The sequence below is a fragment of the Struthio camelus genome, chromosome 15, assembly GCF_040807025.1.
Source record: "Struthio camelus isolate bStrCam1 chromosome 15, bStrCam1.hap1, whole genome shotgun sequence".
Taxonomy (NCBI): domain Eukaryota; kingdom Metazoa; phylum Chordata; class Aves; order Struthioniformes; family Struthionidae; genus Struthio; species Struthio camelus.
The window spans coordinates 6,494,661-6,521,402 of record NC_090956.1 but is presented as its reverse complement, the minus strand read 5'-3'; the positions used below and the strand labels follow the sequence as shown (position 1 = coordinate 6,521,402).

The window sequence follows — 26,742 nt, the reverse complement described above, 5'->3', positions numbered from 1 at the left end:
TGCTGTCTGTTTTGGGAAAAGACCCCCAGAAGACCCTGTTCCCAACGGCTTTTGCAGTCATGGGAAACCCTCCATCCACCCCGTGCTTTGGGTACTGCACACGGCAGGGAGCGACCTTCTGAAATGTGCTGCCCCGGGGGTCTGACAGCACCTGGAGTGCTTCAGAAAGGGGACTGGACAAATTCCTGCGTGAACAGACACCGACGGGACGGGGAAGGGATGCACCCTCCAGCATCTCTGGCTGCCAGGAGAGGCCGGGAGGAAGGATTGCACAAAGCGGCCGAGCTCGAGCACGCTCCGGAAAGAGCATCTTCCGATGCCGCCACGGACACAACGCACCGGGCTGCACTGATTGGAGCCGCTGGGGCGTTTTTTATGCTCACACACAATATTTCCCATGGATCTCACGACGCAGCCCAACCGACACAACGTTCTGATTAATCTGTTCAATAAAACGGTGGGGACTAAATTGGCCAATACACACATTTCTTAAAAGTAAAAATAGAAAGATGCTCAATGCGGTGAGGTAAAGGCCATTCAGCCTGATGATCCCGTTTCCCAGCACTTCCCTGCCCCTGCAGGATTCACACCACAGTCCTGGTCTCATCACTGGCACCTCTGGAGCAAAGCCCAAACAAAAACCTTCCAGCTCCCAGCGCAAAATCTCAGCGAGGGAAGCAGAAATGGGGAGGTTAAACATCTCGCAGCTGTTCCAGTGCCCTCTTGTGGCTTGTGCTGCTGCTCGTCCCTGTTTCGATAAATCGGCTCGGAGCGAGGCACTCAGGAACACCTGCTCGTCCCCAAAAGCTCGGGAAGAAGGACCACCACCAGCGTCTCGTGGGTCCTCTCCGTTCGCATCTCCCTCCTCACAGGAGCAGCTCAAAACTCCACTCTGTGGCTCTTCCCCCTCCGGGAAGCATCCCAAGACTTTCCTCTAAACCCCCCCGTGGTAGATTTCCGCTTGGCAGGAAAGGAGGGAGCAGGCAGCAGAGAGCAGCCGAGCGCAGGAGAGAGGAGAAGGGCTGCAAGCGGTGGGCTGGGAAGTGGCAGGGCAAGAGCCTGTGAGCAGGGTGCCAGTCGGGAGGCGAGCGGCACGGCAAGGGCGGCACGGTGGCTGCGATGCTCGTGGCTCCCTGCCGCGGCCCCGCGGCTCCTCCGCAGCCACCTAGCTCCCACTGCCGTGCCGGGCAGATGGGCCCCAGCGCGGAGGAGCAGCAGCCAAAGCTGAGCACTGGCAGGACGCCTACAGTTTTGCAGGCAAAGGGTAAGCATAATTCGGAGTTGGGAGAAGAAGCAAAGCCAACTCCAAAAGCCTTTTTGGTCAAGAGCGTGGGAGCCACATGCTGGTGAATATTAGGCTAAGGCCTACTTGCAGTAAGGCTAAGGCCTACGTGCAGAAAACATCCTTTAGAACGCTGCACACCTGGAAACCCTGAACTTCAGTGTGACTACTTAGGAGCCTGTGTCAATGGCACGTTTAGTATATCAGGAAATAGTTACAGCATGGAAAGTATCGATGCACCTGGAAAACAAAAAGGGCCATGTTTCCCAGGCAAAAAAACAAAAAAAGGGGAGTACAGTAGTTCTTCATAACCATACTCTGAGCTACTAAGAGAGCGCCCCTTGTGGGAACCCAGTTTGACCCGGGTTCTTTCTCTCTGCAGAAAGAAGCAGCAACTTGGGTAGAAGACAGGCAGGATTTCAAGGCTGGCGATCTGTATAAGTACAGGCTAAAAAACAAAACAAATAAACAAACAAAACAAAAAAAAAAGGGAAGGAGGGAGGGGGAGAGAGAGATTGATTATATCTCTACGTAGATGTCCCAGGCAACGTGACCCACTAACAAAGGAGGCCTCAGGCACCCCCAGAAGGTTGCCTTAGCCCAAAGAAATCCCCAGAGAGCTGGGGAAGCTAAGGCACGGAAACCCTGGATACCCTTGTGAGCATGTGCACCTCCCACCGCCAGAGTAGGCTGCCTACAAGCCCTCTTCTAGGTCCGTTGCAGGCGATGCATCTTCTCATACTACCACAAGCCACCTGGCATTCAGGAGACCTACTGCAGCATCTGCCAGGACAGCAGCGTCCTGTGGGCCCACAACAACCGGGACACGTGATCTCTCCTCCATGGAGAGGTTGAGATCAACAAGTTGGGCCTGGTGATGGGCCAGCAGGACCAAGGGAAGAAATAACCCCACTGGCAGGCTGAGAGAAGAGACCTGAAGGACTGGGATGCCATGCCTTTGAGATGTCCAGGAAGGGAAGCAGGAACACAGCTGTAACAGCAGCTTATTAGCTATATCCTCCCCAGCAGCTCCCTGGCATTTACAAACCCCTTTCCTCACCCGGAGATCTAACTCCTTGTGCTATTTGCATTTCAGGACTCTCCCCACTCCCACGTTACAGCAGCAAGCCAACAAGCCGGCCAAGGCACTCCTTACTTGCATATTTGCCTTTCACGATAAAGGATCCAAATCCAAAGTTTACAACGGTGTTTGCACTGGCTGGCGAAAGGATGCTCTTAAAATGAGAGCCGGGGAGCCCACGTCTCCCTGCGTGGAGCAGCACCGCGGGATTTCTGACGAGACGCAGAGGGCAGCCGGGCCCCACCCAGAGCTGACACCTCCTGACCTCGCCTGGCACGGCCATGCCGGCACGAGAGCGCCTGCGATGCTACACTGCACCGTCGCTGCAGCAGCTCACGCGCAACAGAGGCGCGAGACACCGAAACGATCTCAGAACCAGACAAACCTGGAGACTCCTGCTACCTTCCCTGTCGGGACCACTTTAACCGATTCAGCACTAGTTTCTTTTGCCTGTTCATTTTTTTAAAATAAGACCCTCTACGCCTTTCTATAAGGTGCTGCCGTGAAGCTGCAGTGCTTTGGCTCTTATAGCATTATCAATCCATTTTCCTCTCCTTTTATAACACGCACCCCTGGAAAATCATGCTCAAAATCAGTGCTACAACCCAGCCTTATTTCGGGGCCTCACCAGCCCTCCTGATAATGTCAGGGAATGACTCAGTCCAGAGCTCCACTAAGACAGGTAAATACCTTAAAAACCCACTGTGATATAAAGGCTGTATTTTAGATCTGCGATAGCATCCATCTCATTTAAAATTTCTGGGAGATCACTAGCATATTTGCCATGCTGCTCACATTTTGGGGCTAGGGGCAGTAGCTTTCGCTTTATTCTACGCAGCACAGATCAAACCAGCATATTTCTCCCTACAGCAAAAATATTAGTGCTGCTGGTTTGTATTACAGCAATGCCTAAAGAAACCAAGGGAGAGAGGGATCCCAGTGTGCTAGGTACTGTACAAACCCCGTAAGAGCTTACCATCGAAAGCCCAAACAGATACCGTGCTAGGCGAGGGCAGGAGAGCTACAGACAGAGGCAGTGTCCGGTTCGAGGCACCTGAGTAGCACCGGGACGGAGATGAAAAGAAAACGCGTCTTCACGGCCCACTCTGCCGGGCACCGGCCCATACTGCTGCCTTATGTAACCACAACAAACACCAAACCAAGCACTGCTTGAGTCTCCGGGGAATTTATTGACATCATATGGATTTTCAAATACACGCAGGAACCTTTCCATGGAAACAGTGCACACTAGAACCAGGTTCAGCTGAAAGGGATCACATGCATGTGCAGGGAGCAAAAATCCTATCAGAATTTCTATCACCGAAATTTCTGAGGGCTGGGAGTGACTGAGGTTGGCTGGAGGAACATTCATGGCTGGAAGCTGCTAAATATAACAGATTGCAAAGCAGCATTAAAATCTCACCAGCGTTTGAAGCAAATAAACCCTAATGCTGGTAAGAAATCAGGGACTAAGGAAAGCAAACCTCCTCCTCCTGGAATCCCTTTAGCTCTGGAAAATGTAAATTTCCGTTTTTCTCCATCGACTGCTCTTCCCCCACAATAAATTAGTCTTACTGATCAGAATTCTGTCCTTTCAGCTTCGCGATAGAAGACTCAAAAATGCTATTTCAGACGCTGAGAGAGAAAACCTAAAACAGATTTGCCTGTTTAGAAAATCATTGCTAATCTAGGGCCACTGAAGAGGAAGAACAAGCGGTGCAATTTGAAAGGCATCTCCAGAAGAGACGCTGCCACGCTCAAGCCTATCTGAACAGGAGCTGGGAATCCCCGAGCAACTGCCTGGGAGCCATCTGCTCCAGACGCTGCTTCTCTGTTAAACCAACACAGGCAAGGAAGTATTTCTTAACCAAGTTAAAAAGCATCTTGCAACAAACCATAACGTGCCTCAGGTTTTTGCAAGAACTGTGAAAAGCTTGGAAACAGGGCCTGAACGTCAGAATCAACCATATCCACTTAAGCTCATGGCCCCTCTATATAGAGGCATGAGACATTTTGGAGATGTAACCTCAGTGCTATCTATAGACAATCCTTTTGCTAGAAAAACAATGAAACACCACCACGTCACCAGTTCGTTCAGTAAACAGGTTAGTATATTGTTCTGCTCACCAGTACATCATGGTGAGCGTCACAGAGAGCAAAGATGATGCATTGTTGCTGGCTTCTCAGCAGCACCCGCTTCCTGCCCTGTTTTTCCCAGAACATTTGAAATTTGGCAATTGTAGAGATGCTAAAGAGTAAATAACTTGAACTAGAGTGAACTGCTGGCATTCATTGATTCTTCTTTCAAGGAACAACACTGAGCCAGTAATTCAGATTTGTCAGAAAAATGTACGCAGAGCTTCAGCGTAGAAGGAAGCAATAAATACGTTGACTGATTGCAACCGAGTCTGGTTGACACTTAGCAGTACAGTGAATTATTCAGTCCTGGAAAGTAAGATGCTAACTAGCTGATTTGGTGCTTAAGGCAGCAAAAACCATTTCTGTGCTCTCAGAAAGGCATAGGACATTTTACAAAGATGATTTGTGGACTCCATCAGTTAAAATGATCCATAATTTGTGAAATAACGTTGTTTTGATGCATCGTCCTCAGCCTTCCAGCCACATGCCCCTAGGACCTGCGCAAGGGAAACTCTCTCATCCACCACTGAGAAGCACCATCCCACCACTTCCATCTCCATCACGCAGGAATTATATGAAACGACCACCCCCAGATGTAACAAATATTGTCTTAATGCAGTATACTCTAAGTATACATGGCAGAACTATTTAGCAAGGTTCTGGCTATCACTAAACTTTCTGACAAAAGACTAGAGTCTTTTGCAATATGGCCAGTTTGCCATGTAGAACAGGGGTAAAAGCTGAAGTGATGCTACTGCCTTCCCTCTCACTTCCATGTGCCAGCTTGAAAAAAAAAAATCACCCAGCAAAGATAACTGTGCTGATGCTACACGTCATTTTAAAAAAACCCCATATTATTGACAAACAGTCAGCATGTTGGATTATATGTTAAAATTATAGCTCAAAACCGTCCTAAGTAGTCCTCCCACTAGGGAAGAATCAGTCAAGTGACAAAGCAATGAATGAGGACAGGAATGCTTTAATCTCTGGAAAGAAAGAAACTTTTCCTTTAGAAAAGCAGTTGTTTAGAAGAACAATGAAAGCTGCCAGTGACAGCACTGTGAAAAGGGCTGAACTTATTCTGGCATTTTTTCTCATGATTGTTTGAAAACTGCATAGTCCCAATTCAGGGACATATTTCTCCAAGAGCCACAAAAGACTTTCTCTCTAGTCAGCTCACTTTCACAGGCCCACAGGTAAGAGCAAAGTGCTTAAAACCACATGGACTAATTTACATTTGACGAAACATTCAGAGCTTAATAACTTCATTTAAAATCTATTCATATACTGCAGATATTTTAATCAGAAGGTAGAACTGGTAGCAAAGGGAATAGTCCCAACTATTGTGAATAACTTTGTCTAACATCACTAACGAAATTAAAGAAGGGAAGTTCCTAAGTCCCAGAGAGGCGATAGCTGTCATGACACGGTCAGCAAGAACTGTCAAGGATTTTCAACTGACTTCACACCCTCATAGGCTCTTCCCATCCGATGCATCAGAAAGCAGAGAGCTTCAAACCCACAGATGAGGTCGATGCACACTTACATCTTAAGTGCCACAATGCACTCCTTGCTTTTTCATAGCCTTGATGTCTATCAACCTAAAAAAGATTAGAATTTCCGAGCAGTACAATAAATTCTGGCGGAACATATGGACAGCTGAGTTTAATCGCTGCTAGCTTGCAATGAAACAGATGGTGCTTGCCCCTGCTGAGAAAAGGCTCACGATTGGAAGCTCTTCAAGGAAAGGACCATTTCTTCCTTTGTGCAACTCTTGCACATAGTGAGTGCCACCCAAACGCAGGCAATACACACTGTTGCTTTCCGAGCTGAGGAATTTGCTTCCATGCTGACTTCTTAACCGAAACATCTCCGTGGTTCCTGGACTGAGACATATTATTCAATAGCAGGGAGCTTAAATAGAAACAATTTAAGGAGCTTAGTAGATTGTATCAGCTTTAAAGGAAGTATGGGTCAATAGTTATCTTGGAAGAACATCCCAAATAATGATTGCACCTATTTGTAGGAGATAGATGGGGAAGTTTCCTAAAGACAGATCCAAAAGGTAGAGCGACAAGTGGCGGGATGGAGGAAGGGGATTATGTGAAAAGCATCCAACAGGTCAGAGAATGCTCTTGCTTCCATCTGGTACCTGTCGTGGGCATAAAAATATCTCAACGTGTGAATGCTAAGAGGTGGCAGATAATTGGGTGTACATGTGTGTGAGTGAATGTCCAAAACTGAACTTCTGAACCCTCAAGCAGAAGCCTGTTATTTGTTACCTACCCATACAGGCTGGCTGTAGATGTTGGTAACACCTGCACTAAACAAAAGTGGCACATCCTGAATCCTCCAACTAATAAAAAGACGTGAGACACAACTACCACATACGAGGCTGATAATGTTTTGTGATTCTGCACATTGACTATTTAGACTGGGAACACCGAGGGCTTGGGGTTCTGGAAAGAAGAGGTGGTGCTGAAAAGAAGGGTTCCCAAAAGCAGGAAGCGGTCTCAGGAAAAAAAGGGCTCTAGAAAGAAGACGACAAAGATCCTGCCTGGAGGAAAGCCCCGGGAAGCGTGGGAAGATCCTGAAAATCAGAGAGAGGAGTGGAGATGAATGCCAGCGGATGTCCAGCGACCTTGGCAGGTAACGCCCGAGACTGGTAACTGCGAGCCGTGGCAGAACACGAACCCATATGACTTTCTGCCCAACCTTCCCACACCAGCAGCGATCTCTCTGCGGGAAATTCGAGACCTAGAGAAGGTAGTGCTGGCAGGAGGGAGGGTGCGAGTGAGTGAGTGTGTGTGTGAAACGATCAAGTAGGGTAGAAGGTCTAATCTCGTTGGTTCTTAAATAAAAGTCACAAATCTTTGGATGTCTTCTTTGAACATATTTATCTCACGGTTTACACATAACGGTATAGCATTTTCATCAAAATGATCTGGTTTTAGTCCTGCATCAATACTCCTTGGAAATTTTACTCTAAGATGGAGAGTAAAAAAATCAGTGGGAAGGCAAAGACTGGCTTTGTCACCTGAAGAGCATATGCAAATTCCCCAGCTTTTGTTGCAGTAGCTCATCAAGCAGAGTCAGCCTGGCCATACAGGTGAGCAGCTTCGCCTGATCTAATGTTCTTTTATTTTTACTTTGTCAGTTTTTTGGGTTAACTTCTGTTTTTTTCCATTTTGCTTGTTCAGCTCTCTACTATAAACGGATAGGGGAGGCATTTCTCCACACTGTACAAGGCACTCTCAGAAGGCTTAATCCTTCCTCAGGAAATGCCATTTTAATGGAAATTCTGCTCCTTGGTTTTATTCTTTTTGTTTCTTTGCGCGGGCTTGTTAAAGTGATTAGAGTAAAACCCAAACTAAACCGCATCCAAAAGAATTCCCTCTGTACCCAGCACACAAAGCACAGCCTGCTGACCAAGCCCAGCTCCCTCTGTTACAGCAGATAACTACACCGAGGGATCTTTAAAGCCCTTGGAACAGGAACTGTATTCATAAGAATGGATTGCAAGGACGAGACAAAGCAAGCAAACAAACAAGCAACAACTACCACCTGCTCCTCATAGCTTTGCCAGAATGCACACACTTGAAATCAGAAATAGCTGAAAAAAAGAAAAGGTGCTGAATGTTGTGAGAGGGTCACTTGTTTGCATCACCACTCACGCTGGTGCCCTACCTTCTTGTCCATATTTCACTATCCATCATCTTGGTGCGTACATCTTCAGCACACATAGCCCTGAAAACAGCAGCAGAAATTCACTCAGGCCACTCTTTCACTCCTCTCTTTGCCACTTCTTAGCTCAACTCCTCCTACTTCTTCCCCAAAACATGAAGATCTTTCTTCTGCCCAGACAACGTGAACTCTTGTCTTTACGCTTTGATTCAGGCCACTCTTCTTGGCCTCCTGAAAATCCATATTATGCCATTCCTAGAATGGCAGAGGTGCGATATCTCTCTGTTAGTCTTGAGTTATGCCTCTCTATCCCCCAATATTCCCTCTACAGTTCCCACCTTTTCTCCAACACACCAGAGGTTTCAGATTCCTGCCCTCACATGCAACGACATGAAGAATCCTATCCTGCCTTTTTGTTCCACCTTACCTTCCCCGACTCCATCTATAATGCCACCTTCAACACCTTGATCAGCTGCTCCTTCCACAGAGACTCCTACCGGTTTTCTTTTCCTTCCTGAGCTGATCTGCAAGGCCAAACTACACAAACTCATTGATATTCCTCCCTATGGCCCTCTTTTACTGCAGCATCTACAGCAAATTAGCAATGAGGCAGAGAGGCAGTTGGAGTTGGGATGCATCACAAACAGAAAGCTCTAATCACCCTAATCGCACTTCTCTAATACCAGACCATATCTTTCATACAAGTTGACACATTTTGGGCACTGCTGCAATACAAGTAATAAATAAAAAGTCTCACTAGTGGTGCTGAAACCCTTCAGGTACAATTTTAAAAAGCAGATCTTTTCTCCATACCCACTTCCAAATGCAACATCCCCTGGAGGATGCAAGACTAATTTGCGCAGAGCAGGGCATTCAGATGACATCTGGCATGCAAACAACGTGATAAGAAGTTAAGAGCAGGGACAGTTAGATGTCAAATGACATGGAGTTCGGATAATTTGGAATAAAAAATACATTTGAATGTTCACTGCCCATTGTGATTTTTGCCCTTCTCTTTTTCTCTGAAATTGAGAAAAATCACAGTCCATTATGGGATGGTTTGTTACCACTTACAGCTTTGAATTCTAGGGGCTCTACACCAATCTTTTCAAGTCAGTGGCTCCCGTCTTTCCAGAGAACAAAGTCCATAAGAAGTTGCTATTATTTATGCTCTGCTAGCATGCAGGAGACCTGTGGTGGTTGAAAAACCTCTTATACAGACACTGAAACAGAAGCATGTGGGTTCAGAGCCCCAAAGAGCTTACAGTTTGAATTTTAAAAGTTATTTTTCACAGACAGGAACTAACTTCACAGTAAGAAATGCTGGTTCTCATAGATGTGAATTTCAAACAACATTTTATCAAGTTTCCCATGCAAAATAAAGTCACCTTCGGTTAATCATCTTAAGAAATGTCGACCAAATCTAGGTTTTCTAAAGAAGTATACATTGTTTAAAAAAATTTTACTACTACTTTGCTGCTCTAATGTTTTCTTATTGTGCAAGCAGTGTGCACATAAAGAGAGTGTACAAATGGACCAGAACGATAACAGATACTCAAAGTGAGGGTTTTCCTAGCTTTGACTCCAATCCAGATGTTCAGTCAGTCAGAGCTCTCTCCCAACAGTACTCTATAAATCTTCCCTTAATGTTTCAGTAATTCTGTATTTCCATGTGAAGCTCTGTTTTGGAATGAATTCAGGTGGGATTTCAAGGGGAGATCCCAGAGGAGAAAAGAAGCACAAATCCGCTGTGCTAGCCTGGAACCCTCATTATTAAAACATGAAGGGAAGAATTAGAGTGAAGTATGATACCGGAGCTTCCTCTTTCAAGATTTTATGTCTTTTTAAAGGAAAATAAAATTGCAATGTAATAAGATTTTCCAGTTCATACATCTAATTATGAAAGAGTAAAATCTCTACAGGTGGTTTTTTTTTTTAAATACCATCATACATAAAAGAAATATGAATAATTAATAATGGTGTAAGAAGCCACCATCTTCATGATCTGATGGCAGGCTGCATCAAAGTTCAGCCGAGCATATCTGAGCCTGAAAAGTAAGCACTGCCGGAGGAGTTGTCAATCATGTTACTTATCTGTAGAGCAGACATATTGCATAGGTTGGTTGCTAAAGTTTTCCATCATAGCATGAACAGCAACAGTGAAATTTCCTGAACTCTTCAAGTACAGTAAGACTTGTAGTCCTACTGTACTTGTCCTTTAAGTACACAAGGACAAGTCTTTCAAGTACACTAGGACATTTTGGTCCTGTAATTTAATGCATAGGAAAGTACTGTTACATGTTCTTGCATGCTTAACTCCAGCCTGCCAGGGTAAAAAGTAAATCCTGAATAGCTTCACTGCCTATCAGTGAAGGTTCACGTGCAGTCTTGGAGGTCGTGCAGAACTAACTGCTGTCATCAAGTGATTCTGCGCCTTGCACCAAGAACCGTTCCACTTAAAGAGCAACTCAAGTCCCCTTCACATCATACAGAAACTGCGACAGGCACTAATGGGATGGAGAACTCATTTCTGACAGCCTCTTTGAACAGTCGGTCAGCCTCTGAGTGGGTTTTATAGCAAACGTGCTCCAGGATAAACAAGTTCCACTGCAACCTCTTTCAATGCAGTAACTAACACCAAGCAGAGAAGTACAAAATGACACACTGCGAGAGGTTATCGCCTCCCACCTTCCTTCTGCTTGGGTCAAGAAGAAGATAAAAATTAGAAAAACAAAATGAAACACATCCCCATAACAAGCCAAAGAAGAATCCCATATTTATTTTTCTCTCACAAACACTTTTCTTCCATTGATGCAGTGCTTGTCTTGATACAGTTTCCCCCTTAAGAACGGTCCCCAATACCAGCTCCGCATCTAACATGGTACCATGAGGAAATTCCTCCAGTAATGGCTAATTTGGTTTGAGGGAAAAGTGAGAGAGCAAGTAGGGACCTTCCAACACCTCGTTAAAACATATATACACACACAGTTTCTTAATTATCCGTGTAGTAATCTACATTATTCACTGGAAGGAGTCATTATGGTTTCAACTTCAATGTGTTGAATATGCAGAACCCCTCTTCTGTTTGCTCTGCTCTTTCTCAAGTGAGAGGCCAGAGTAGCTCAAACATCCAAATATAGATTCAGAGGTTACGCTCACTTCCGGCTCTTCAGAGCAAACACATTGTTGGATTTCCTGCCCTTTTTGCCATTTGACCAGATTACTTCCTACAACTAAGCAAGCCACAGGATCCCAGACTTTAAGAACTCTTCTCCCCTTCTCCAGGAGTAAGGGAAGGTCCCTCCGTTCCCTTCCTTCTCCCTGAATGGATATGATTGCCTTTCGGGCTCAGGTTTCTTTGCCCAGTTTTCCTGAGGGAGATGGACTTTGCTCCCTTGGTTCCCATAGAGAAGGGAGCTGCTTTGTGTCCTTTTATTCATTGAGCATTAAAAGTTTCTGAAGACTTGGCATTAACAAACACTAGAGAGGTCCCAGGCAGCGAGAACAGGGCTGTCACACAGCAGCCTGCTGTGCATACAAAGAGACCCCCAACTAGAAGAGTCAGCAATGCAAGGAGAATTAAAAAGCACAGTTAAACAACCCTAAATCCTCATGCATATTTATAAACTACATCGCATCAAAACTAAATCAATACTCCTCACTAGTTACGTACGGCCTGAGAAAATAAGAGCTGGTAGTTTGTTTTGGCTTTAGCCATTGTATTGATGAGACTCAGAAAATCTCCATCCGCGAATAAATTCCAGGGCTGAGAAAGGGGATTTCAAACTGCAACACAGCGGGGTACCAGAAGGGAGAGGAGGGGTACCCACGTGCATCGTGCAGGCACACGAGGAACCTACCTGAGCCTTGTCTACAGAGAAAAGTTTCACAGTTAAACCAGTTTAAACCCTTCTGCTCCCATAACGCAGAGAGAAACTTTTCTAACATGACGGCAGGTTTTTTGACTTATGCTACACCTCTGCAGGTAACATTAGCTACATCCCAGCAGCACCTCCACCACCATTTTATACCAAGAGGTAACACATTCTGCACGAGACTTTCCATGCGGGGGACTTAGAGCAGTATAACTATCTGTTTAAACATACTTTTTTGGCTCCCACTGAGGAAAAATACCTCTTGGTTGCCAGCAAGGTTTCAACTACAACCTGTAGCTGACCTTGTATTTCAAATTGTTTCTTCCTGAATGCAATATGAACCAAAAATATGGAAAAAGGCTTATGAATGTAATACTGGAATCACCAGCCTGTTAGCAGGGTGACTCTGCCAGCACACTAAGCCTGCCTCACCTCAATTCATCTCTGACAACAAACCCCATTATTCAAGCTTAGGCTGATACAAAGTTTAGCTGAAATCAATCTGAAGCCATTCTAAAATATATCTGATAGACACAAAACTGTCCAGACATCAATGCAAGACAATTCTAAAATATGACTGTCCGGTCCTCTGTTGGATTTTATTAAACCGGTTTTACTTCCCCATGCTAATGGGCTGAAGAGCGATAAGCACAGTTAGCAGAGAGACGTGGAGGGGCAATGATTTCAAATTTTACTGTCAGATTTTCCCAGAATTATGACTATCAGATCAACCTATAAACGGTTAAGGCCCTACAAAACATCATTCAAGACACAGTACCTCCTGCTGCATAAAATTTAGGCTATGGTTTTATCAGCATTTGCCTCTTCACCAAGCTGAACTACAACCCTTTCATGAGAGGAAATTGTGAACAAAGGGAAATTCTATTTTTCTAGTGTAAACACTGGGAAACTAGTTCTTCAGCTTTGTGTATCGGCCGTGAAGCAGAGTCCGGTCTTCCACAGCAGCTACCACAACATGCTCTTCAATCGTTAGTTACTCTTTTCCCATAAAATTTTAATTAGGAGGCCCATCCAGAACGCAGAAACACAGAGGAGCTGCGTTTGAGAAAGAACCATCATTTCATTTTATTCGTACAGTTTGAGCAAACTTGCAGCTTTTCCGTACTTCACCAACTGCACGTTTTTGGACGGTGCCTTTAAGCGTGCAACCACACTGATTCCTCTGTCTTTCAGGTGCAAAATCAGATTCACTATGGAGAAACATATTTTCCCTTGGTTAGACTTCTGTAGTGATTATCTGGTCTTTTTTTTTTAATGTTTCAGTTACTGTTTTGTTTCTAATGCAGTTTTAATTCTTTAACACTGCTACTTCTATTGCAGTATTGAGAGGTCCACAGTCTTTCTAAAGAAGCAATTTTTTCCTCTCCAGTGAAAGGCATTAATTCTGAGCTGCTTTCACAGGCTCAACCCCCAAATGGACTTTGATGCTCTAAGGGATGTAGAGATAGAAACCAGGAGCTCCTGCCTGCAACTGATACTAAGTGTAGCTGAGCACCTCTGAATTTATCTGCCTGAACCAGCAAAAACTGGCCTCAAGAAAAAGGATAAAAATCTTACTTGCATGAATTTATACGTTTATATCCTCCAGCAGGTCAAAGCCGACAAAAAAGATCAAGAGAGGTGGTAAAAGAAAAGCACTTTTGATGTTGGTGTTTTCAGAAAAAAAATTATTTCCTCTAATCACTGTGAAAGGAGTACAAATCTCTGCCATCTTCTTGCTTAACAGAGCTCAGCGATGTTTACATTTCACTTGAGAGGAAATATCCATTTCTGCTATTTCGCTCCCCCTCAATCACTCTTTCTCTACTTTCTTTGCCAACTTAAAACACTGAATCCGATGCATTCCCTTACCGATGTCGGTGAATTACTAATCACCCATTGGCAGGATTGATCAGCACATTTCACATTGGCTACAGTCAGAAGGAAACAGCAATAGCTGCTGAATAGACTGTGAGGACTGAAAAATGAGATTAACTAGCTAGCCCCATCCAGATCAAGTTATCTGCTGCCTCGTTCGCTTTCCGTGAACCTTCCAGAATGCAGCAAACCGAATCCCCTTAACTTGCAAGACAGGGCTGATACATAGCTCCATTTAGGAAAAAAAAAAAAAGATCAGAAAAAGCAAGTAACACAATTTCATGGAAAATAGGTCTTGTCAAATAGACTTGAAGAGATTTCAAGTCTACTTAATTAAGATAACTGTGTTGACATAACAGACTGGGAATTCTGTAAAATATTTGCCTCAGTATCAAAATCACATTTTCTTAAAAAACAAAATAAAACAAAAAACAAAAGCAAAAACAAGTAGCACCACGTGAAATAAGACTGTGGTGCTTTTTAAAAGGACCAAAAGCTGACGAACTACTAGTGCAATTTTCTAGTTAATTCTTGACGGAAGGTCAAGAGTATGCAGCATTTTTCTCTAGCATACATCAGAAAATAATAAATCTTCAGTAAAAGATGCAGATAATACAAAGGTCGAATTGTAGCTCACAGAGATAGCTCAGAAATCCGCACAGATTGTGCTGGGCGCAGTTATTCCACATGAATTCAAATGCTTCGTGAGACATCCCAAAGCACAGAATACACATACACACACATATTTATATATGGATATATATATGCAACACAGCAGACTACTCTCTGGAAAACGATGGCTAGGAAGAAGGCTTTCGGCCATGGTTAACAACTAAGGGTTACGTCCAATGCTGCAGGGAAAAAAAAAGGGGCTAGTAAGAATTTTTATGTACCTATGTAGAAAACTGAGCAGGACTAGAGAAACAACATTGTCTCTGAATACAGTGCTGATGAGACCACTGCCATGAAAACGCCAGTCCAGTTGAGGTGTGCACGCATAAGAGGGCTGCTCAAAAATTAAAGGAAAGTTGTGAAAAGATTTCCATGAATAATTCATGGTCTGAAAAACACGTCTGACAATGAGAAATGAATGGAAATCAAACTATTTCATTTACTACAGAGAGGGCTGAGGCAATTTGATCAGGGTCTTCAGTGGAAATCTAACACTAGATGGTTCTTTAATCTCGCAAACAAAAGCACAGTGAGAACGCAATAGCTCAGGCTGAAGTCAGTGAACTGGAAATAAGATACATTTTTAATAGGGATGGCTAACCAGGGAAGTCAATATATTCTCTATTGCTTAGTATCTTTAAATCAATATTTGGTATCTTATTAAAAACAGGCTGTCGAGCAACCACAAGTTACTGGATAGAGATTTCTCTAGGTAAAAGTGTAATTTTTGCATTATGTAGCAGATCAGATTAAATGGAAACTCTTCTGGCCATAAACTTCTTAATTCAACTCATTCCACTTACTCCAATTCAAAAAAATTGTATGCTATCCAATAGTTATACCCATTCCCTCTCATACTGTTAACTCCCTCTCTTCCTTTCTAAGCCTCCAGACAAATCTGTAACTTCAGCAATTATTCCTCTTAGACATAACAAGAACCTAGATGTTATCACTGACAGTTTAATCTTTTTCAAGAAGAATTTTAATTTATAGAGAAATTAGATCAGAACCGGTGCCTCTAAATATAAAAATACTTTCAAATCTATGCTCATTTTAATATTTCAGAGCAGCAGAGTCGCTCAAATCCTCAGGTGACGGGAAAGAAGAACGGCACTTAAGACACAGCCATTGAGATTGCACTTTTTTCCCTAAAGGAAATATCTGCAACACTGTTGCAATGGCAACTTGAATGCACGTGTGCTGATCCACACAGATGTAACCCATCTCATTAGAAAACTAGAGCTTATAAAAGGGTTATTTGGTGATTAGAGTGCAAAGCAGAAGTGGTAGCAGGTTTGTCACGTGCCATCTTTTTTGGTCACTGGGTTTTAAATCAGTGACTCTCCTGCCCACTGCCATGCTCTCAAGTTCTCACATAGTTACTGTAAACTTATTTCTCCTGCCCCACTCTTCCTTCCTTCCAAACCATTCCAGCCTTGCAATCTTGACATATTGCTGTCCTCAGGAATAAGGCAATGGCAGTGAAGTGAACGGGCTCAGCTCTTTGCAGTGAAAGACTCGCCATGCGCAGGAGCACCCACACCTACAAACTTGTGCCTGTGCTGTTAGTCCATGGGGTGGGGATCCTGGGGACTCTCAGAGAGGGGAAGGGAGCAAAGCTATTTTAAGCGCTTCTGCCTTCCCTGGCAGATGGCGATGACAAAAATAAAGACGGACTGAGATATGAAAGCTCAAGAAAAAATGTCCCAAAACACAAAATACAAATACACCTTGGTATACATCCCTCTTTCTGCCATGTGTACTCGTTTGAAAGAATTAGTTGTTTTATAAAGACGGCTGATATATGTATGCATCTGCTCACCTAGTATGTCTAATAGATTGATCATATCATTATCTGAGTCAATTTTAATATTTTTGATATTAAAAAACCTCCATGTTACACATTCCTTGTAAAATAAACTCTGCACACACATTTGTCTTCTTTCTTCAACTGACAGAACCTTAATAAACTATTTCTCGTGTTCCCATCTCACAGCCTGCTGCCAGTACACCTATCGATATTAAACAGCTGCCTTTTAAAGGCATCATCTGCCATCCAGTTTTATTGTGCTGAGCCCCTTTGGAGACAACAGGGCATCCAAAGGACTGCAGACGGGACGTGGAACGGGCAGGCAAATGACTAGAAGGGAAGAAGGCTCCACACACAATTTACTCCTGCAATCTCAAATGAGAGCTGTCCCAGCACACCCATGCCATGGTAATGAAAACATGACTGTGGTTCTTCGCATCCTTTGAGCAAAGGTTTAGATGGGTACGTAACTACAGTCCTGTCCAGAGGAAAGACTTGGAACACTAGCTGGTCCGTTGTGAAGGTCAGCTTCAGGAGTCAGTTACAAAACTGATCTTTTATAATAGACAAGCCCACTAATCTCCACCTTGGTTCTCCAATCACCTTCTATCCAGCGCTAATAATTCTAATCTACGTTAAAAAAAAAAAAAAAAAGAAAGAAAGAGATTATAACATGGCTGTCTCTCTATACAAAAAAGACAAAATCCCAAACTTCTCCAAGCCCTCAATGCACGCCTGCTTGCTCTGGATCAGTAATGAGCTTGTCCATGTTGAACTTGTGAATACTACTCAGTCCTATGAATTCCACCTGGATATTTACCAACTGCAAAACTCCAATTTGTTTTCTGAATGCTATCTCCACTGTAAGAAGTGATCTGTGCTTGCACCTCAGCTGTGCAGCCTGTATACTGAGTCAAACCACATAAAATGCACCTGTCTCTCTCAAAAGCTGTGAAGCGCTACCAAGCCAAAAAGAAAAAAAAAAAAGAACAGTGAAATCAAGAGTACTGCTGTGTAAGGTGAGATGGTCAGCAAATATTGGTCACCAGGGGAGAGACTTTATTCAGCTACAAAGCCTGCTAAGATGCTCAGAGGGGTGTGGAAAATACACAAGAGGGCAGGGAGGACTATAGTGTCCCAACGTGATCGCTCCACAAGCACACTGTCTGGTCAGGGGAAACTCCTGCAGGCACCTGCCTATCTAACCCCAATCGACTACCTGAAATGTCCACAGTAAGAGTGATAACCTTGACATTTGCTGCCTTTTAAATAACCTCCATACCTATTATGTTCTTTTACTTATATGAAGAACATGTTAGATTTACTTTTTTTTTTTTTTTTTTTTTTTGCAAAATTTGTGTTTCCTTCAATTCTAATGCAGTTTTTTAAGGGCAAGGTTAACCTAGAGAGGTCTGAGAAAGGGCATACTTAAGCTTGGGATGTCATCACAAGTCAGAACTCATCCTTGGGCCCCTAGGGTTCAACTTCTGCAAAGATAAATCCAAGAAGTGCCAGAGCCGCTCAGACCCAGACAAACTTAAATGCACCAGAATCTAGCCTTACATAATCTTCTTACCTACCAGTTGATGAAACTGGCTACACCCCCAACTCCCTTGGTGTCACCAGCCACCTGACATCTTCCTCTTGCTGTGGCTGAGCTCTTCTGCCTCCAAATCTCGCTCTGGTCACCCCCACATTGTACACAGGGAGAAGCCTTCAGGAGGTTTCCAGAGCAAATAGTCCTGTGAACTTTTATGTGGGAGGTTTTACTTTTCCAGAGATAAGCTCATTTGACCAAATATTTATAAATAAGCAAACAAGAGAGCCAGAGGTCCCGGGGTTTTTACTTATGACAACCTTATTGCTGATCCATGCATCAGTCACTGATTGGATTTGTTAAGATACTACAACAGTTTAGCTAGCATCACCGCAACCACCTAACCTTCACTTCAAAGAGGCTACCAATTTGTTCCTCTTTACTCATGATACTGATCTGGGAGTGGGAAACTCCTCGTTGTGCGCTGGGTGCTGTGCTGCGCTGTCACTTGCAGTTTGGGCATCTGCTGCCATTTCAGCTCCCTCTCATTTCTAAAATAGTCACCTCAATACAGAGAGAGTGCAATGCCATCTTCAAAGAACAAGATACGTGGAGGCAAAGGTGAATTAAAATTCAGCTTTTTATATACTACCCTCCTACAAGTGAGACCGCAAGTATTCAATCTCTAAGCTCTTAAGAAAGAACTGTAGCTGAGAAAACATAGGGACTTTAAAGAAAACTAGGAAGTGCATAAACATTACCTACTTTCAAACAAGTAAAATATTTTCCAGTTATCTCTTAGGAAACGGACATGTCCAAACAGAGGGCCCAGCACTGCTTTAAAACTGCTCAAAAATCTGTCTACTGCGGTGTGTTACACCACATCAGATTGGCAGCATTCAACCTTATCGGGCTCTCTCAAACACACACAGCTCTTCCAGCAGCTGTGACAGGCATCCCACAAATTGCCTCTGCACAAAGACAGGCAGTTAAGGAGAATATGAAGTAGGAAGGGAGCTAGCATAGGAGGAAGAGAGGCTGGGAGCAAAGGGATGGAGGTCATTCCTGGGCAGACTGCAAGTAAAGATCACAGCTGAGCTGAGCGGGCCCCTCCGCAGGACCACCTTGCCAGACGTCAGCAGATCCCTCCTGGGACAAGCAGAAACACATTGAGAGCAGAGAGAAAATATTCCAGGCTAGATTCACACCGCTCCATCCATTGCAGTCACGTCTACCAAAACCACCTGAAATCTCCATTCATCACCTCCCTATTTTAAAACTAATCAATACCACTGCAGGACAGCAACTTTCTGTGCGAGTAGAAAACAAGATGGCCTAGAGCCCTTGGAAATACTGCTTGTTCCTTAGCAGCTTGATACAGGCTGTGCTGCTAGGTCTGCAGCACGCACAGCCGGGGCTGGAGCGCTGCCTCAAACACTGCAGCAGCGGCAACCGCGTGGCTTCCAGCAGCTCAACAAGCCTGGAGCGGGGAGTAGAGAAAGAGCCCCCTCTGCTTGCTTCTCTACGGCTGTGAAGAGTATGTGCACATAAACTAAGCGCTCAATGAAAGGAAAGCACTCCTTTTCTGAAGGAGTACGTGGGGGCTGCAGGACCTGTTAGCTAAATTTTATGTGGTGAGTGTGGGTTGGGAGAGGAGTGTTGAAGGGGAGAACGACTACTTCAGAAATATAACAAGGTACAATCTCCAGCCACGTACGCACACGCAGAGCACTTCAGCTGTAATTGGCGTCAAGTAACTTCTAGTGGCCAGGTGGCTAAAAGCCAGAGACAAAGAGGGACTGAGATCTGTGCTCAACGAGCATGCAGAACCAAGCGCTATCCAACTACCCAAACACGGGTTTCAGTGGTCGGCAAAAGCTAGGAAAGAAGATAACTAACCGAGGAGAGTCGAGACGGAAGGTAGCGCAAGTCCAACAGCGGAAGGAAAAGATGAGAAACCACTTCTGTGCCCTGCTGACCCTGGGAGTTTTTCAGATTTACTGTTCCTAGAGAAGATGACATGATGCTTCAACGTCAGAGCCCGTCTGAATCTTGTCACTACAACACCTCACTCTGATGCTGCTTCTAGAGGAGTTACACCCACTGGGAATTAAATAACTTAGCACAGAAAGAACCTTGGCCAGTTCTCTCACCACTAACATATATACTTAAACTAGCTGAGTAACCACATATGCTTCTAAGACAAACCATAAGCCTTTGCATTAAGTTTTACCGACCTTGTATGCAAATCGACATATGAAGACTGGTAGCCCATTCCATACTATTCAATTACCAGAGCTGTCATCCATCCTGTGCCTTTCACGGTGATCTGTAGCCTGCAACAGGTTCATAAACAGCTCAGAAGGAAGATGACTGCTGTAGATTTCACTTAACTCCTTATCTATCTGCTTTAAACGGATTAAATGACTGTGTCATTAAAATGCTTGAAGTAAGCCTTTGATCATAAACTTATCATTTCACAGTTATTGAATCTGATCCCTAATGAATCTTATTCTGCCATATTTCTCTGTCTTCTCTTTCCAGCCTTGCTCCCCACTAGTCCTGGCTCCTGGGCTCTAACGCAGCTGCTTTATATGCCAGACTGCCGGCACGTCCTTACAGCTCCAGATTGTATCTGCTGATTGCCCAGCCCAAAGGAGTGGAGGAAGTAGACGAATTTCATTCCAGGTGGGGTCAGGAGGAGAGAGAAAATGATCCACAAAATACAAACCACACAAAACCATCTTTACATATTCACTGCACAGCTGCGTGACTGCAATTCTTATACAACAGCCCTTTCTTACAGCAACGGAAGGCCCGAGCACGCCATGGCACCGGAGCAAAGAGAGGGAACTGAGGTAGCGCGCTCCCCTGTTCTCTAAATAAGAGCCATCGGTTATTTTTTCTGAAAAGGAGAGAGAGGAAGAAAAGCACTACCGAGATCAGGGAATTTTCTGCTACAAAACACCATTAGATTTAATCGGCTCTGATGAAAGGACATGCCCATGAGGTGAGGTGGCTCTCTGCAGCGCGCAGAGGTGGAGGGACAGCCAAGGCTGTGCTGATGTGCACTCCCCAACACAGCGAGTAGACCAGAGCCACCAGCCAACATCTAAGCGCAGCAAGGGTAAAGCTGCTGACAGATCCTGGAAAAATATGCTAAGGCCAGGTCAGAAGCAACCAGTGAAAATGGAGGGAGATGTAAGGTCAAAATGACCTGGTCCACAAGAAAGAGGGGTTGCTGGTAACTGAGGAGAACAAATGGTCACTGACCTGCAACTGCTGGTAGAGGTGGGGCACCCCAAGGGTTTCACTGAAGTTTTACCGCCTGCCTATTTCAGCTGTGAACTCTATAAAAAGTCACATGAAAGTGTTAAACTGAATGCTGAAAAACCACACATTTGATATGGAAGAGGCCTATTATGTCAACTTGCACAGTCCTTGCCAAAGCAGCACACTGACTAATGTTAATCATTCTGCGTTCTAATTATCTTACCATTATCGCAATTTCCCTGACGATCATCCTATTTTTTTCCATTTGCTGTTGTTCAGTGTTTTTGAATGATGCAGGCTATATGACTTGGACCACATCTTTGCCATCCTACTGTTTCCAAAGAACATACCAAAGGGTGTTTTATTATCTCTCTGTCTCATTCCCTTGTCTCACCAAGACGTACTTAGTATTTTTAAACGACGGGATGCGAAGAGGAAGATGCTGCTTTGCTTCTGCCACCTCAAGTAGTTACGCACTGAAACAGGCAGGCTGTGGAAACCGCCCAGATAACCCAGCGCGAACCTCTCCCAGCGCTCGGTTCTGGCAGCGCAGAGCGTGGCGGTGCTGACTACGACGGGACAGCAGGGCACAGCAGCATCCTTCCTATGGCCCAGCTGGAGTGAGACTGCCTTCGTAATTGCAGCAGAGCAAGAAAGGATTTTAATTTATTTTCCGCTGTACTCCAGAGAGAAAGAGACCAGATTTACCCAGTGGCCTCATTTCTACCCCCAGAGCGTGAATTACTTGCTGCAGCAGATTACACAGTGAGCAGACAGAAGCAAAGACACAGACAAGTCCCTTGAACCAAGGAAGCGATCAGCCCTTTCCGCCTCATCACCCGCATGTACATATAGTGACATTTTAATTAGCTTCCCCTATCTCTGACAGACATCCTGGGTCGCACAGAGAAACCACCTTTCACTTCCTACCCTCAAAAAATTCGGTAGCAAAAAAAACAAAAAAACCCTGTCCCTTCCTGCCCAAGCAATCCAATTACATGTCAGACAGTCCTAAGAATCCATTAGAGAAGAGCATATTCTGCATTTGCTGTAGAAATCTCCTGGTGATCTTATCTGCCTCTCAGTTCAAACTCAAAGCTCAATTGTTTTTCCCTGGCAGTACAAGGAGACTTTGAGCAGCATCAAAATCTTTTCAGATGGAGAGAGTCGTCTCTTCATTTAGAATTTAAAAGAATATGAGAGATTTATAGATAAATTGAAACCATAAGAGGAATGGCTATGGGGCAACCTGCTGGATTGTGAAGGGCTTTGAGTTAACTGCTGTAAGCAGCAAATTCAACATTATCTTGATCTGACTGCCTAAAGAAATAAATACTTCAGGAGCAGCCTTGCCCAGTAACAAGTTTTCAAGCTACCATTGAGTAAACCGGTATCATCCCTATAGCTGTCACACACATCTAAAAGGCTCAGTCTCTTTTTGATCCCGTGGAAGCACGCAACATTAGCAAAGAGCACAAAGTTCAACAGAATGGGCAAACTGCTGGGATAGCAACGGATGGAAAGGGGCTCAGGAGGAATCGAGTCCCTGGTGAATCGATCAGTAGGGCTGTTTTGTAGGGTATCCAGTTTTTCCCTAGGAGGATTAAGAGAAGGGTCCACGTAAAAATCTCCAGGTAGAAATGCAGATCTACCTTCTAAGTGCTAAGATATGATTAACAGCAGCATTATACTCAGAAGATAACAGAGACCCTGAGAAAGCAAAAAAGCTGAACATTGTACGTTCAATCCCTTAAATTACTTGGACCTAAAAGTTAGTCTCCGTGTGACACCACAACGTAACCACTAGGCAGCACCAGGGAAAATGTTTAGTATTTTATATAATCCCTATTCCTTCCCACAATCCACCTGAAAAGGTTCACAATGAATGCCTGTGATATTGCCACCTCCTTTATTTCAAATTCTGTGAATTTTAAAGGAACAGACTGGCCACTGCCACGGTTGCAGCATGTCTAGGGAAGCACCTGCAGACTGCACCTTCCATCTCTTCTCCCTTCTTAACAGCTACCTCCCTCTCCACTCTGCTGCCTTCACAGTTCCTCTGACTACTCTCCAACGTGATTCTGCTGAAATAATCTGGGTGACATTTTCCATGGAATGCACATATATTAATTTATGTATAAACACAACAGTATGCATTCTAACAATTGTGTGCAAACATACTTATATATGTAATTAAATCCACTGCTATCGCACCTAAATGTTCAGGTGGCCTCACCGCTATAATATTAATCATAACAGTCCCCATATCTCATCATGCTTTTTCTTGCACACTGAACCTATCAACTATAAACTCCAGTCCCAGAAACCTAAGGAAACGTCCTTACGGTCAACAACTTCAGCGGTGATGATCTAGAAGAAAAGCAGATCCAGAGCTCAGCTCCCTTATGGGGATTGCTTTGCCAACAGTTTTTTACATTCCCCTTCTCAAAAAAATGAGAAAATTTCCATAATTACTACTGATTGCAACTGTGGTAGTATCGCACAGAGAAAAAGAATGTATCCACTGGAAGACGACCAAAAATACACGAGAGGATCTCTGTGGAGATCATCCGTGCTGTGCAGCCTTCATGTTGCTGTTTTTTCAAGTTTTTCATCTCACTAGAGCCAGATGCACAATGAACCCCCTTTTCAAATCGGTGTCTTTGTTCTGAAAGGTCATGATCTTGACTGAACATCTTTGGTGTGTCCAACATGCACAATATTTTTTAGAGGATTTTTATTTCATTTTGAATGTCCTGCCAAAAACGCAAGGAACAGGCACAGCTTCTATATTATTTAAGGATATTCATGGTTTAAACATTAATCAGGGGAAGAAGCAGGGTTCCTGATGTGCCAAACCCCACGCTTGGGTAAACAGAGAGAGATGTATCAGATCACTGAGGCACCCTCCCATACTCTGTTTATCAGAGCTGGGCTTAACAGACACCTTGCACCACCTCATACGGCATTGCTGGTTAAAAAAAAAAGCACGTCTCCACCACCACATCCCCAGCTCCACCTCCTGCCCAGCTGCAACCGCAGTGCTGACCGCCTCCATTGCACGTGCCGGAGCAACAGAGAACATCCAAGTTCCCCCTTCCACTATTTGATCAACTCTTTGGGGGAAACCCATTTTCCTTACGTAACTCTCTGCCTCCTGCTTCAAATAGACGATAGGTCAGTCTGTTCAAAGAAAAGGTTTTTGGGATACGTAAGATAATGCATCAACATCTCACATATTTGAATCCCCCAGCAGAGACCACACAAAGAAAATGAGTCTCTCTAAAGAACGCCGCCCTTTGCTTCAGCAGCTCAGCGCAGACCATCTTCCCTTTCTCTTGGGTGTATTTTAACAATGTTGCTACCACTGCCAACTCTTCACTGTCACATGAATGGGCAGATTTTCCTCTTCTCCTCTGCTAAAAACCCCAGCTAAACTCCAACTCCATTTCTTGTCCATAATCTAGGTAATGCACGCTGGCCTTTTGTCTCGCAGAGACTGCACCTAGCTGTCCGCATACCAAGTAGTAAAGGAAAAACTCTACGTTGTAACTTCAGTCTCCTTATCAGAAGGATACAAGTGTTGAAGCACGCTACTGAAAAACTCTGACTTTACATAGACCAGTGGCAAAAAGCCAGAACAGAACAGAAGCAGCAGCAAAGACAAGGACAGCAAGAAACGGTGATCTATTATTTTATTGTAATCAAAAATTCAAAAGTGATTGGGTCATCAAACAAAGGCTGAAATGATAACCAGTAATGAAAAACTAAAAGTCAAACGTGGAGAGAGCTGTGGACGCAGTGTTTATTCATAGAAATCAAGGAAAAGTACAGAGCTTCAGTAAACAAACCTTTCCAAATGTTATTTTCCCTAAGGTTCTAAACGACATTTTTGTTTTGTCTTTGTGACATCACAATAGAATTCAAAGAAGCAGAAGAATAATAGAAAATGAAGAAAGAACAATTGAAAACTAATTCATGCCATCAAATGACTACACAGGAAAACTAGGAAACTATAAAGGGACAGTCACGCTTCTCATCATTTCCTGAAACTTTCTTTTCCTTTGTGGTGTTATAAATAAGATTAGAGGCATTTAAAAGTGAAGTCTCTTTCTAAAACAGTTGTGTCTGTCTACTCCGCTTGGCCTTCACCAGCAACACGGTTCTGGGAAATCAGTAACACCTTCTTCTTGCATAGGAGCCATCTGTAGTTGCTACTAATATTTTGTCTAGTTTGTCAGCTACCATTTTTTTTAATCAGTGGGGCCGTTTTATAAACAAAACTATTTGTCTGAAAATGTAATTGTAGCTGAAATTACTCAGGCATTTTCTTACTTCCCTACTCTTCTTACCATACAACACTAACAGAGTGGTCTCTCTGTCACCATGTTTTTTGTTCATGAAAGCTCTCCACATCCATAGAGGACCAGCGGCAATCCCCTCTTTGGTGTAGAGGTATCCCGATCTCTATTTTTATGCTTGTCACCAATTTTTCTATGCTAGCACGGATGCCATCACATAAGGCTTGTGCTTCGTGTACACTGACCTTTCCTGGGGGCCATCCCCCTTCCCCAGCTCCCTTCTCCCGTTCGCTCTAGCAGCACAGCGAGTTCTCCGTGCTCAGGTAGCTACGCTGGGTGCAGTGACCTTTCCCTGTTTCAGAGCTGTTTGGGAAAGCCAGTGCCCACCCTTCCTCCCTTCTACTCATTAAATGAGCTGTGTGATGCAACACAACCGCTGATATTTTCAGGGATAGGGGAAGAAGTACATTAATGAATTTATTATGGATTTTTCTCATTAAACGTATTATGCAAATGTTAATCAGTTTCAGCAGAACTGCGGGAAAGGCGCTGCATGAAGTAAACAAATACAGCGTTAGCTCTAGTAGCAAAACTCAGAGCTTCAGGTGCTTAATATTCAGGGTGCAAATTCCTTTAAAAAAAATTTTTTTAAAGGGCATGTTGTTAAAATTTCCCTGCACAAACATTAATCTACGCGCTCTTGCTCTCTGATGTTAACAAATATTAGCAAGCCTGTACTGAGTATGTCCTTGTTTTATTAGACATCCACTTTGCACATCACATTTATCAGGTCCTGGGAGGCCGAGAAACTTCTCCTTGAATCATCTAATGACAAATCTACCACTTGATGATGTGTTTATGAGTCTCATCTCTGATCCCAAGGAAAGTTTCCAGTTACTCTTAATTCTAGTAACTCCAGTGTATTCAGAATTAATATGCACAAACATCTGCATAGCCTCAGCTAATTCGGTGTCATGTAGTCCTCAAAGCTCGGAGCAGAACAGGTGTTATCCTCCTTCCACTTTATACCAGGTCTAGGACTTTCTCCAGTATTAAACCCACATGCACAAGATGCCAGATGTTTTCTCCCACATAACAGATATAATACTTGTAGACAGTACAGATTACAGGAACATTTTGGGGGCAGTCGCTCTCCCTGGCGTTCACCTGTGTGAGACATTAGCATGCACCATCAGCAGCACCATCTATT

The 26,742-nt window shown here is 43.9% G+C and overlaps 1 protein-coding gene across 3 annotated transcripts in view; it reads right to left on the bottom strand.

The window, feature by feature from the left end:
• Positions 1 to 26,742, bottom strand: part of MAD1L1 (mitotic arrest deficient 1 like 1) — a 373,922-nt gene that overhangs the window by 128,432 nt on the left and 218,748 nt on the right. The window lies entirely within an intron of this gene.